Raw genomic sequence first — 13,046 nt, 5'->3', positions numbered from 1 at the left:
AATTATTCTACGTTAATAAAACATACCTGGTGATCAACTACAGTTTGCTGTAAACATTACGATATGTGTGTAGTGTTATGATAACGACGGCAGCAGCGGGAGCCGGGAGGACGGCGTGCAGCAGTGGATTTGCGAATAGCATGCAGCTGCAGAGCCGCAGAGCCAGTGGCTCTTTCAGGTCTGGTCACAGGCCCGTCAAACAGCGCCTCCCCACCCAACGGCTGAATTGCCAATGGCTGAAATGAATGACCTGAAAGAGCCCCTGGCTCTGCGGCTCTGCTGTTTGCAATGGGAGCAGGAGTCTCGACTCTGGACTTATTTTATATGGAATATAATGACTTTATACGCAAAAGTAGCCTAGTTTTAAGTTAAAATATTATAAATCTACATGCCTTGAGGATGTCATTCTTTATATAGCCTGCCTATCGGGCAAAAAAAATTATTCTAACAGAAACACTGATACCGTGATATATACCGTTACCGTCTATGCTTCAAATTATACCGTGATATAAATTTTAGACCATACCGTCCACCCCTACAGAGGAGAGAAGAAAGAAAGAATGGTGAAAGAAAGAAGCTTTGGCAGTAGTAAGGGTTTTGGAGAAAGCCACAAGAGGTTGTGATGTCACCAGTGAGGCGTGTCTTTCTATACTTCCTCTCGGCCGCTCTCAGGACCTGTATTTTTTTTCTCACTGCATCCGACAGCCATGGGCTGGATGGGGAATGGTGGGCAGGTTTCTCAGCGTAGGGACCGAGCTTGTCGAAGGAGGTTGAGAGGGCTGATAGGAGGGTGGCGGTTGCCTATCTTGGGGGAGAGCAGAGAAAGTCAGAGTTTTTTGCCACCGATACCGATCACCGATCGTCTTGAGCCATATCGGCCTATACCGATCCGATATAGATCGTTTTTGATTTAAAAAAAAGAAAAAATTGTGTATATTTTTATTTTTTTATAAAATATATATATTATTTAATTATACTTGTAGTTGTATTATCTGCGAGACATCGCCACCACGCAACAAGTCAAAATGCTCGCTATCTCCACTGTCTGTGTGTATACTCTGCTTTGATCAAATCACATTCAGCATGCCCTCAGCAGGGTATATCTGCGGCTCTGCAGATATACCCTACTCCCTCAGCTAGCCCCGTTTGTGACTGCGATGCAAGCCGGGGCTCGAATACGCATCGAATCAATGTTATTATAAGACATTGATATCAGGAGCTATCTGTAGCTACTGCTAGCCGGCTAGATAACGTTAAGACAACGCCTCAGTGAACTATTTCGTTGAATGTAGGCCTGCCACGATAACACATTTTGCTGGGCGATTAATTGCCCCCGAAAATATCGCGATAAGCGATATTATTGCGACCGGTTAGAGAATTTTTTTTTGGAGAAATGTATTTCCCAAAAGTTCAATTTTTTTTAAAAAATTCACTAATATAATGATAATAGCATAATAATGCAAGGACACCGTTTCATAGTGCAATAAACTTTTATTTAACATTGGAAGACATTTTAAATATCCTAAATAAAAAAATGCTCAGTTTGATTGTTTATTATAAAACAAACTGAAACTGGAAACAAGCCCTCTGTCTGGCTTTTTGTGTCATCCTTTTAACATGTACATGTATTATTAATGTACCTTGCGCCGCGGTACCATGTACAAAATGTTAATAAAGTGTGAGGAAAAAACTGGAAACGTAATAAATAAAAAGGCAGTGAAACAATAATCAAATAAATACCAAAATATATACTATCTCTATTGGAATTAGGGCTGGGCGATATGACGATATTATATAAATATCGGGTACAGTTCATTAACGATACACTTTTTAAACGTATCGTGGATATCGTGATGTTTTGCCCAAGAGGCTTGTGTCGCGTCAATCTGGTCCACACGTTGACACTTTTGAACAGCGCCGCCCCACACACACACCTGCATCAAAAGTTACTACTTATGATAACAAAGGCATTTGTTTTGTGGCATTAACGTTATATAATTAGACTTTCAATAACATCAGCGTATTTACATAGCAACGTCCGAGGTCGACCTAGATATAGCAAGCATTAGTCGTTCATATCTCAGCCCGTGCTGACTCAGTTGTGCCCATTCTGCGGTCTGTTAATAAAGTTTTCAATCAGACAGATGTATGGAAAGGCTTTTATTATAACATCCGTTGCAGTAAAATCATTATGCCTCCAGTCGTTTAGTCATTCTGCGGAGCTAAAAGCTAAACGTCGGCCGCGGCGAGCTACCGCTGCCATTGTTGTTGTCATTGAGCTCTCCAATGGCGGAAGTAAAAAATGAATACGCGCTTGCCGATTGGTGCTAAGAACAGCAGGGCGGGTGCAAGCGGTGTGACGTAATTGGCAGACGCGACTGTCAATCAAAATGATTCTGTTTGCAGTCTGAATGAAAAAGTTATTAACAGATTGCAGCATGGGTACAATACAGTACAGCTCAATACAACACAGGGTGTCCGCGGATCCTTAAAAAGTCTTAAAAAGTCTTAAATTGGTTTATCAATAATTAAGGCCTTAGTTTGTCTTAAAATGTCTTAAATCCATTTTCAGAGGTCTTAAAAATGCCATAGAAAGGAAAGATAAAATGCCATGTCATGTTTTATTATGAAATCTGGGGAAGTACGGTTAACGGGAGATAAAGTCGGGAGTTTTTATTGACCGCGTTGTAGCATCACGCAGACCGGAATGGGGCGGAACCAACACGGGTCCTTATGTTGGCCGGGAACAATTTCAGTGGAGTCTAGCTAACGTTAGCAAGGCGAAGCGGAAGCGATAACGTTACGTTTAGTTTAGCATTTGCACTCGTTAATATGGGAAAGTGCCAATTTAACGAGAACTGGCTCGACAATCCACTGTTTGCGCGATGGTTGGTCCCAGTCAAAGTCAAAGACCATTACGAGGCCCGCTGCAACAACAAAAAAAGAGCAGTCGAGTCGCACATGCTGAGCAGCGCTAAGCGTACCTCTGCAAAAACGGCACCTGCAAACTACTATTTCGAATTTCTTTTCGGCCCCGCCATCTCAGGTAGGACTATAACATCTGCACCAACAGAAGTCTGGATAACATGCGGCTCCACGCCAACACTTGAAGCTGAGGTCTTAACTTGAAAATAATCTATTCACGGATGTAAACAAGGACACGTTTGTGTTTATGTTCGATGAGAGTCACCCACTATGTATTTTTTCCTCCCACCCACCCCCTCCTAATGTACAGTATCCTCCCATCATATGTATGTTAGGATCTATGGGTAACAGTACTGTATATTTGCATATCTTATATGTCACAAATGTAACAGTACTATATACCTGTATGTCCCTATGCCATAAATGTCATGTATGTTGAGTGTCATAAATGTCACTATGAATTGAAAATGGGGGACCCTGATGGAAACAAGACAAACGTCTTTCTCTGGTCTGCATCCCCTTAACAATTGTGTGTATTGAGCCGTACTGTATTGTACCCATTCTGCAATCTGTTAAACAAAGTTTTCATTCATTCAACCAAACCACAAAAACAAAACGACTGGATGAATAAATGAAAAACTGTATTAACAGATAACAGATCAATACACACAATTGTTAAGGGGATGCAGACCAGAGAGACTTTCGTCTTGTTTACATCAGGGTCCCCCATTTTCAATTCATAGTAACTGTTCTGAAGGATCAGATTAAACCGAATATATATATTTATTTATATATATATATTTAATTGTATTTGTATATCCCCTGATATCCCTTGTATATTCCTTGTACAATATGCATTGAATATCCCTTCTAGTCTACTGAACATCCCATAATAGTCTCCATTCTACCATTGGACGAGACCTTGGTGCCAGGTCGCCATACCCCTCAGACCAGGTTCAATCGTACCGCTCAACATGTATGGACAAGTCCTAGTTCCGCGTAGGAATATGTCTACCGCACCACTAATGGTACTATTTGTTCATAGTGCGTATATATACTGCGCTATTAAAGTAGAGCTTTCTTTTAGTCCAGTTCCTTACCCTCCAACAGAGTGACAGACGCAAAAGCCTCCCCGCGAACCACGTGTGGGCAGTAAGGCCAATTCGGCCCAGTATCGGCATTGAGACATCGTGTATATTAATATTTGAATAGTCATATTTGGCACTATATCGTCGAGTTGGACGTATTCTATTAAGCTAATAATAGTCTATTCATATGTAGTGCCTCGTGCGGTAAGAGTTCTATAGTAATCAGCACCCCCATCGTTTCGGGCATCAGCTGGACGCTTATCCAGGGTGGTTGACCCACGTGAAGCTGCACCCGAGGAGCTCCAGGCCAAAGAGCGAGTGGACCTGTATATTGGATTATTCTACCGACGACGGCTAGCCTTCCCCGGCTTGGATTATGCTTTGAGTACTTTGATTATTCTATGGATAAAGGCCAACACTGCGGTGTGTTGGAAATACCCCCCCCGGAGAGGACGACAGGTGAGAGGACGCTCTACACGACGAGGTCGCCTCACGTCTCTCCATCGTGGACCGGAGGACGCCGGCCACAGAGAGTCCAACTGCTTTCATCTGTGGATCGAGGATCGCTGGGCACCGGGTCGCACGACTGTGGGCTCTCCCAGGATACCCTCGGCCAGACGGGATACAGCCAGACTCTACCCCCCCCCCCCTCCAGCTGTCCTACAAGCAGTCGGAACCTTCCCCTAGTGTATCCAGCTATATAATCATTCAAGTATCATTGCTATTGTTCCCTAAATATTCCAGGTTGTATATTTGCTTCCTGCGCAATCAGAGATTGGACATTCGATATTGATCTACCTACGAATACTCATTTGCCATAAAAGTGCATACTATTTCAAATCATAAATGTAATTAAGTGATCGTTGTACATACCTTTTGCTATGTATTATTATTAAACGCAGACTTTCGACTTGGTACATTTGTGTTGGATCCGTTTCATCAGGTGGGAGTGTTTATCATAATTATTTATACCTAGTACTGGGTGGCCAGAGTCTAAAGTACAAGAGGTAGTGGTAGTAAGTATCATCTAACAATACAGTCAGGGAATTGTACCCCTCAGATACAATTGGTCCTTCGAGCCGGAGGGTAATCAGTGTAATATTAATATAGTGTTATTAATATTAAAATGGCCTATGATGAACACTCCACGAAACGATCCTCCTAACCAACAACGCCTGCGGCGCAAACGACAGCTCCCTCAGTACCTAGAGGCTTACGCTGTCAGTCAACAACCTAGTCTTCTACCAACAGTAAACGCGGTAAAACTAGAAAGTAAAATTATGTCTAACCCTAACGACCAGGCTACCCCGACCATAGAGGCCCCTATGGGTTCTAACGTAACTGACCCAGCTCACGGTGGGGACCAGGGGGAACCAGACATGACTTTACACCCCGCCAATACCGAAGAAGTAGTCCCCGACGAGTCCCGGGAGGAAGACAACACTACCGAGAGAGAACTCGGCACGGAAGAAGATGAGGAGAGCACCGTGGAGATAGAGCTCCAAGACTCCGCACGGAGTACCCCAAGGGACGGCTCCCCTATACAACCGTCTTCTCCCAGCGAGGCAGAGAGGACACTACAGCAGGCATTCCTCGTCAGCCTGAAAGCCTCTACTGAACGCGATAGACTCCAGGGTGAACGCGATCGATTGCAGATACAGCAACGGAGCGAAGAAGAGCACATACGCCTGGAAATAAGACGCATTCAGATGGAAGAGAATATGGCAAGAGACCGGGCCGACGCCCAGCGCGCCGCCACCGGTGCCCAGAGAGAATCGGATCTCACCAAGCGCGAAGCCGAGCGTGACAGAGCACAAGCGCAACTAATAGAACAGCTGATCAGAAGGACAACACCCCCTCCCTCCACCAGAGGCTCCAGGAACTCGTCTAGACATCACTCCAGGGCGGCATCCCCTAGCCGAGTAAGCGACCCTGAACTTGACCAACAGACGAGGTTTATACCCCCCGCAGACCCCCTTCCCCAACCGGTCCAAGCGAGACCCAGCCACCGGGAAGGAGCAGCATACACTGCGGAGAGGCTAAATCAGAGACTACAAGCCCTGGATGACCTAACGGAAGACGAAGAGGAAGAGGAGGAGAACCACGCCCGACGACAGCACAGTACTCTACCGGACCAGGAGGTCCAGTACAGCCCAGGCTATACCCCCGCGGAGCTGCGCTACAGACCCCCGACGCTATTCACGGGTGAGCACGACGCACGACCCGCACCGAGGAACAGCACCTGGACCAGCGGGCCATGGTACACAGCCGGTACCAGCCCACGCCAAGGAGCAGGAGGAGACTCGCCTAGGAGGCCTCTCCCCCAACGCTCGCCGATGTATCAACAATCCGCGTCATACATTGGCACACCTATGGTACCAGACTTCACCCAGGAGAACCGGGCCCAGTATACGGAGCTCCGCATGTGTCTGGAGACAATGTTGGTGGATGTCATTGATGAACGCCATAAATACGCGATACTACTGAAGCATTTAAAGGTACCCCGCGCGCACAACATAGCGCTCGCCTACGCCACTTCCACGACCCCATACACCGCAGCGCTGGTAGCGTTGGACCAGAGATATGGACGTATATGGGATTACGTGATCCAGGAGATCAGGCACATCGACCGCCTACCCCCAGCAACAGACAATCGAGCACTGGACGACCTGTCCATCAGAGTGCAGTCCCTAGTAGGGATGCTGGGAGCGCAGAGGGAAAAGGGTAGGCATGAACTATACGCCAACTCAAATGTAGAGAGGATCTTGGAGAAGCTACCGCCCGCCCGACAGGAGCGCTTTAGGCGGCAGAAAGACCACCGAGACCCTAATGGCCCCGAACCGAACCTCCTCGATCTAGCCGACTTCCTGGCGAGAGAAGTCAGCAGCTTACGGCTAGATACATTCGGACGGAGCACCCCTGGCTCCAGAGAAGGAACCAGGAGACTAAATGATGGAAGAAGATCGGTGACTGTCATGCACCAATCGGAGTCAGTGCCAAGCAGTAGGAGCCACAGTACCCCCTCAAGAAAGGAGAAGTGGAAGATAGTGTGCCCCTACTGTGAGAAAGAACACTGGCTGTCACAATGTGACTCATTCCCCAAGATGAATGCGGAGGAAGCGAGTCAATGGATAAAGTCCAACAGACGCTGTTTTCGCTGTGCGCGATCACACATGGCAGCCGAATGCCGCTTAAAGAAAAAGTGCAGTCGGTGCGATGGAGCCCATCTGGACATACTCCACGACAGTAACAGACGGCGGCCTCCACCCGCACCATCAAGCAGCAAAGCAAGCGTCATGTACATCGACCCCGCCAGCAGCAGCGGAGCCAGAGTGCTCTTAAAGGTAGTCCGTGTGACATTGAGCTACCAGAATAAAGTCATGGACACTTACGCCGTCCTTGATGACGGGTCAGAGAAGACCCTTCTGCTCGCGTCCGCTGCGGCCCAGCTAGGGCTGCGGGGGAGCGAAAACCAAATGACAATTCGGACAATAAGAAGAGATTTGAAAACGATAAAGGGCGAGAATGTCTCATTCTCTATCGCAGCAAGCGGCCAGCCCGAGCGACGGTACAGGATTACAGACGCTTTCACCAGCCAAGAAATAGGACTGTCGCGGTACACATACCCCGTAGCCAAGCTGATGGAGAAATATGTACATCTATGCAAGCTACCGATCCCACTCATAGACGGTGCTACCCCGACACTGTTGATAGGCTCCGACCATGCAGACCTCATTGTCCCGATAGACCGGGTTCATACCGGACCCAGAGGCCGTCCTGCAGCAGTCGAGACCCGCCTAGGATGGACTCTCCAAGGCCCACTCGCCAAATCTCTCAACCGAACCACAGCCACTAGCTGTCTCCACTCCCGAGTCACAGAGGGAGACACCGCACTCCTGCAGCATGTAGAGAGGCTATGGACCTTAGAACAAATGCCCTTTAAGAACGAAAAGAAAGACATTCGCTCTAAAGACGACATCTACGCCATTAACCTCCTCGAGACGGGAACAAAGAGAGTCCCAGTCAGCGGCGTGTTGAGATACGCCACGCCACTCCTGCGGCGGGAAGGGATGCCTACCTTTCACGCAAAGAAAGACGCCACAGAGTGGTACCTACTAAACACAGAGCGGCGCTTAGCCAAGGACCCCGCCCAAGAAAGTGTATACCGCGCTGAGATTGAGAAGCTCATCACAGCGGGACACGTCACAAAGATTGACATTAAAGAGGCCGACCAGACGACTGAATCGTGGTACGTGCCCCACCACAAGGTGCATCACAACGGCAAAGACCGCATCGTGTTTAACTGCAGCTACCAGATCGGATCCCAAAATCTGAATAAAGAGCTATTGCCCGGTCCTACACTCGGCCCCTCCCTACTAGGCGTACTACTCCGCTTCCGCCAGGACAAGGTGGCTATCAGCGGGGATATCAAAGGGATGTTCCTGCAGGTGAGATTAGTAGAGGAGGACAAGCCCCTGTTGCGGTTCCTATGGAGAGAGAGGCCAGGAGATGAGCACCCAGCCATCTACCAATGGGAAGTCCTCCCTTTCGGAACTACATGCAGCCCATGCTGTGCTACATTTGCACTACAGAGACATGTCGCAGAGGACCCAGCAGCGGACGAAGAGGTCCGACACAGTGTGAAGAACAGCTTCTACGTAGATAACTGTCTACAAAGCGTTTCGACCCAGGAAGAAGCCGAGGCTCTCCTACATAAACTCCGCGCCTCTCTGATCAAAGGCGGCTTTGATCTCAGGCAGTGGGCCAGCAGCGATCCGCACGTACTGCGCAGCCTCTCCTCCGAGGACAAGGCAGCGAGACCTGGATGGCCACAATCCCAGGAGAAGCCCAAGAGATGACACTAGGACTAGTGTGGCGCTTCAAAACAGATTCGCTCCACTATAGACACAAACCCCTGACCACGGAGCAGGGAAGGTCGACGGCAATACCGACCACCAGACGGAGTGTGTACAGAACACTCGCCCGACAATATGACCCGTTAGGATGTATACTACCGTACACCACCAGGGCAAAGATGATTGTACGAGCATTGTGGGACAAGGACCAGGGCTGGGACGACCCCATTCCCGCACACCTTGCATCCACCTGGAGAGAGTGGGAGATGGAACTCCACTCACTCCCAGGCGTTAATATACGCCGAAGCTACTTCCCACCCACGGTGAGGCCAGAGACATGTAAAATGGATTTACACGTCTTCAGTGACGCCTCCGAGGTCGCCTACGGATCAGTAGCCTACTTGCGGGCCCAAGAAGAGGGGGGAGAGATCTACACAGCATTCATCCTCGCCCGCTCGAGAATAGCCCCACGCAAGCAACAGTCTATCCCACGTCTAGAGCTCTGCGCAGCCCTCGCAGGAGCGCATCTAGCCACGCTCATCCAACGTGAGCTCACCATTCCGGTGCATAGAACAATCCTGTGGTCAGATTCCACGACAGTACTCGCCTGGATCAAATCGGATTCATGCAAATACAAAGTCTTCGTGGGAGTCAGAGTCACTGAGATTCAAGAGTTAACCGGAGAAGCAAACTGGCGCTATGTTGATACAAAACACAACCCAGCTGACGTCATCACCCGGGGAATGTCCCTAGATGACTTAACCCGTCATGACATCTACAGTGACGGACCAGCATTCCTCAAGCTCCCGGAAGGAGATTGGCCCACGCCCACCCCGAGGGAAGCAAGTGACGAGGAGGCTGAGAATAAGAAACCCATGTTCTGTGGATTGAGCACTGTTGTCTCCGCAGACCCCAACATAGACGATTGCATTACCATAGAGAGTGCGCAGCAACGGACATTCCTGCGGCACCACCCAGAGATTAAGTCCCCCGCTGATATGTCAGCAGCTGACTACGAGGAAGCAGAACTGCTTCTACTGCAACGAGCCCAGAGAGACTCGTTCCCCGATGAACTAGACTGTCTACAGGGAGGAAAGCCCGTCCCATCAGACAGCAGATTGATTCATCTGGCCCCCGAGAGTGACACACATACCCTCATCAGAGTGGGTGGTCGCCTGCGGAGAGCCCCCAATTTACCGGATGACATTAAGTACCCGATCGTATTGAACAGCCGACACAAGGTCACAGAGCTGATTATAAAGAAATACGACGAGGATGTACACCACGCAGGAGCAGAGAGAGTCTTCGCGGAAATCAGACGTCGTTACTGGATACTTCAAGGAAGAGAGGCGGTGCGACGCTTCCAGCGAACCTGTCTAGACTGCCGAAAGTGGCGCGCGCAGCCCAGCATACCACGGATGGCTGACCTACCTCCATGTCGCCTCCGACTCGGCGACAAGCCATTCCACTCAACAGGCATGGACTGTTTTGGCCCGCTGCACATAAAGAAAGGAAGAGGCACCGAGAAGCGGTGGGGTATTGTATTCAAATGCATGACCACCAGAGCGATACATATTGAGCTCCTTCCGACCATGAGCGCAGACTCATTCCTTATGGCCTTCCGAAGATTCACAGCACGGAAAGGAAAACCGTCTACATTATTGTCCGATCACGGGACAAACTTCAAAGGCGGAGAAAGAGCGCTGAGGGAGAGCTTCCAAGCTATGGGCCCAGAACTTAAGACCCACCTCGCTCCAGCCCAGATTGACTTCCAATTCAACCCCCCAAACGCACCCCACTTCGGTGGAACTTGGGAACGAGAAGTACGTTCTATAAAGACAGCCCTGTACGCAGTACTTGGGGCCCAGACTGTGGCGGAAGAAGTCCTAATGACAGTCCTCACGGAGATTGAGGGAGTATTGAACTCAAAGCCCCTCGGTTACGTCTCCAGTGATGTAGCAGATGTCGACCCAGTCACCCCCAACACCCTCCTGATGGGGCGGCTAGATCCCGCGTTACCCCAGACAATGTACCGGCCTGAAGAAGCGAACGGCCGACGAATGTGGAGGTACAGCCAAGTATTAGCCGACAAGTTTTGGAGCAGTTTCCTACTGCACTACCTACCGTCTCTACAGACCCGCCAGAAGTGGGTAAAAGAGAGAGACAATTTGACGGAAGGAACAGTCGTCATGATTATTGACCAGTCACTACCCAGAGCTATGTGGCCGGCTGGCCGCGTAAGCAAAGTGATCACCGGTGCCGATGGCAAGGTCCAAGCAGCTGAAGTACTCGTCCAGGGGCGCATTTACACCCGTCCTGTGGCGAGGCTCATAGAACTGCCCCGACTCCCAGACACAATCGATGATGACCATGACCCTATGACTTTGTGAGTTGACTGACCCTTACAGCGAACCCTTGAGTGGTAGACAGTGCGGTTAATCTGTCTCTGCTTAACTAATTGGGTTGGGACCAATTAGGGGGCGGCTGTTCTGAAGGATCAGATTAAACCGAATATATATATTTATTTATATATATATATTTAATTGTATTTGTATATCCCCTGATATCCCTTGTATATTCCTTGTACAATATGCATTGAATATCCCTTCTAGTCTACTGAACATCCCATAATAGTCTCCATTCTACCATTGGACGAGACCTTGGTGCCAGGTCGCCATACCCCTCAGACCAGGTTCAATCGTACCGCTCAACATGTATGGACAAGTCCTAGTTCCGCGTAGGAATATGTCTACCGCACCACTAATGGTACTATTTATTCATAGTGCGTATATATACTGCGCTATTAAAGTAGAGCTTTCTTTTAGTCCAGTTCCTTACCCTCCAACAGAGTGACAGACGCAAAAGCCTCCCCGCGAACCACGTGTGGGCAGTAAGGCCAATTCGGCCCAGTATCGGCATTGAGACATCGTGTATATTAATATTTGAATAGTCATATTTGGCACTATATCGTCGAGTTGGACGTGTTCTATTAAGCTAATAATAGTCTATTCATATGTAGTGCCTCGTGCGGTAAGAGTTCTATAGTAATCAGCACCCCCATCGTTTCGGGCATCAGCTGGACGCTTATCCAGGGTGGTTGACCCACGTGAAGCTGCACCCGAGGAGCTCCAGGCCAAAGAGCGAGTGGACCTGTATATTGGATTATTCTACCGACGACGGCTAGCCTTCCCCGGCTTGGATTATGCTTTGAGTACTTTGATTATTCTATGGATAAAGGCCAACACTGCGGTGTGTTGGAAATACCCCCCCCGGAGAGGACGACAGGTGAGAGGACGCTCTACACGACGAGGTCGCCTCACGTCTCTCCATCGTGGACCGGAGGACGCCGGCCACAGAGAGTCCAACTGCTTTCATCTGTGGATCGAGGATCGCTGGGCACCGGGTCGCACGACTGTGGGCTCTCCCAGGATACCCTCGGCCAGACGGGATACAGCCAGACTCTACCCCCCCCCTCCAGCTGTCCTACAAGCAGTCGGAACCTTCCCCTAGTGTATCCAGCTATATAATCATTCAAGTATCATTGCTATTGTTCCCTAAATATTCCAGGTTGTATATTTGCTTCCTGCGCAATCAGAGATTGGACATTCGATATTGATCTACCTACGAATACTCATTTGCCATAAAAGTGCATACTATTTCAAATCATAAATGTAATTAAGTGATCGTTGTACATACCTTTTGCTATGTATTATTATTAAACGCAGACTTTCGACTTGGTACATTTGTGTTGGATCCGTTTCATCAGGTGGGAGTGTTTATCATAATTATTTATACCTAGTACTGGGTGGCCAGAGTCTAAAGTACAAGAGGTAGTGGTAGTAAGTATCATATCTAACAATACAGTCAGGGAATTGTACCCCTCAGATACAGTAACTGTACTGTTACATTTGTGACATATGTAGTGATGCACGATATATCGGCCGCCGATATAATATCGGCCGATATGGCCGTTTTTTTACACATCGGTATCGGTCCGATATCAAGATAGGGCCGATATTAAAAAAAAAAAAAAAAAATTTAATCTTTTTTTTCTTCTTTTTATATGTTTTGGCCTTAAATAGTTTCAAAATATCAGTCATTTCTGAAAATAAGTTACAAAAGTAAAAAAGAATTATGCGTTTTGGAAAATAGCTCTTTATTTGATTATCATAAAAAA

The 13,046-nt window shown here is 48.3% G+C and overlaps 1 protein-coding gene across 1 annotated transcript in view; it reads left to right on the top strand.

The window, feature by feature from the left end:
• LOC311227009 (proteasome subunit alpha type-2) overlaps positions 1 to 13,046 on the top strand; it is a 45,005-nt gene that overhangs the window by 5,543 nt on the left and 26,416 nt on the right. The window lies entirely within an intron of this gene.

Source organism: Notolepis coatsorum (assembly GCF_963971535.1).
Source record: "Notolepis coatsorum genome assembly, chromosome: 4".
Classification (NCBI taxonomy): domain Eukaryota; kingdom Metazoa; phylum Chordata; class Actinopteri; order Aulopiformes; family Paralepididae; genus Notolepis; species Notolepis coatsorum.
The sequence above is the reverse complement of the archived record's forward strand: the minus strand, read 5'-3'. Positions and strand labels throughout refer to the sequence as shown.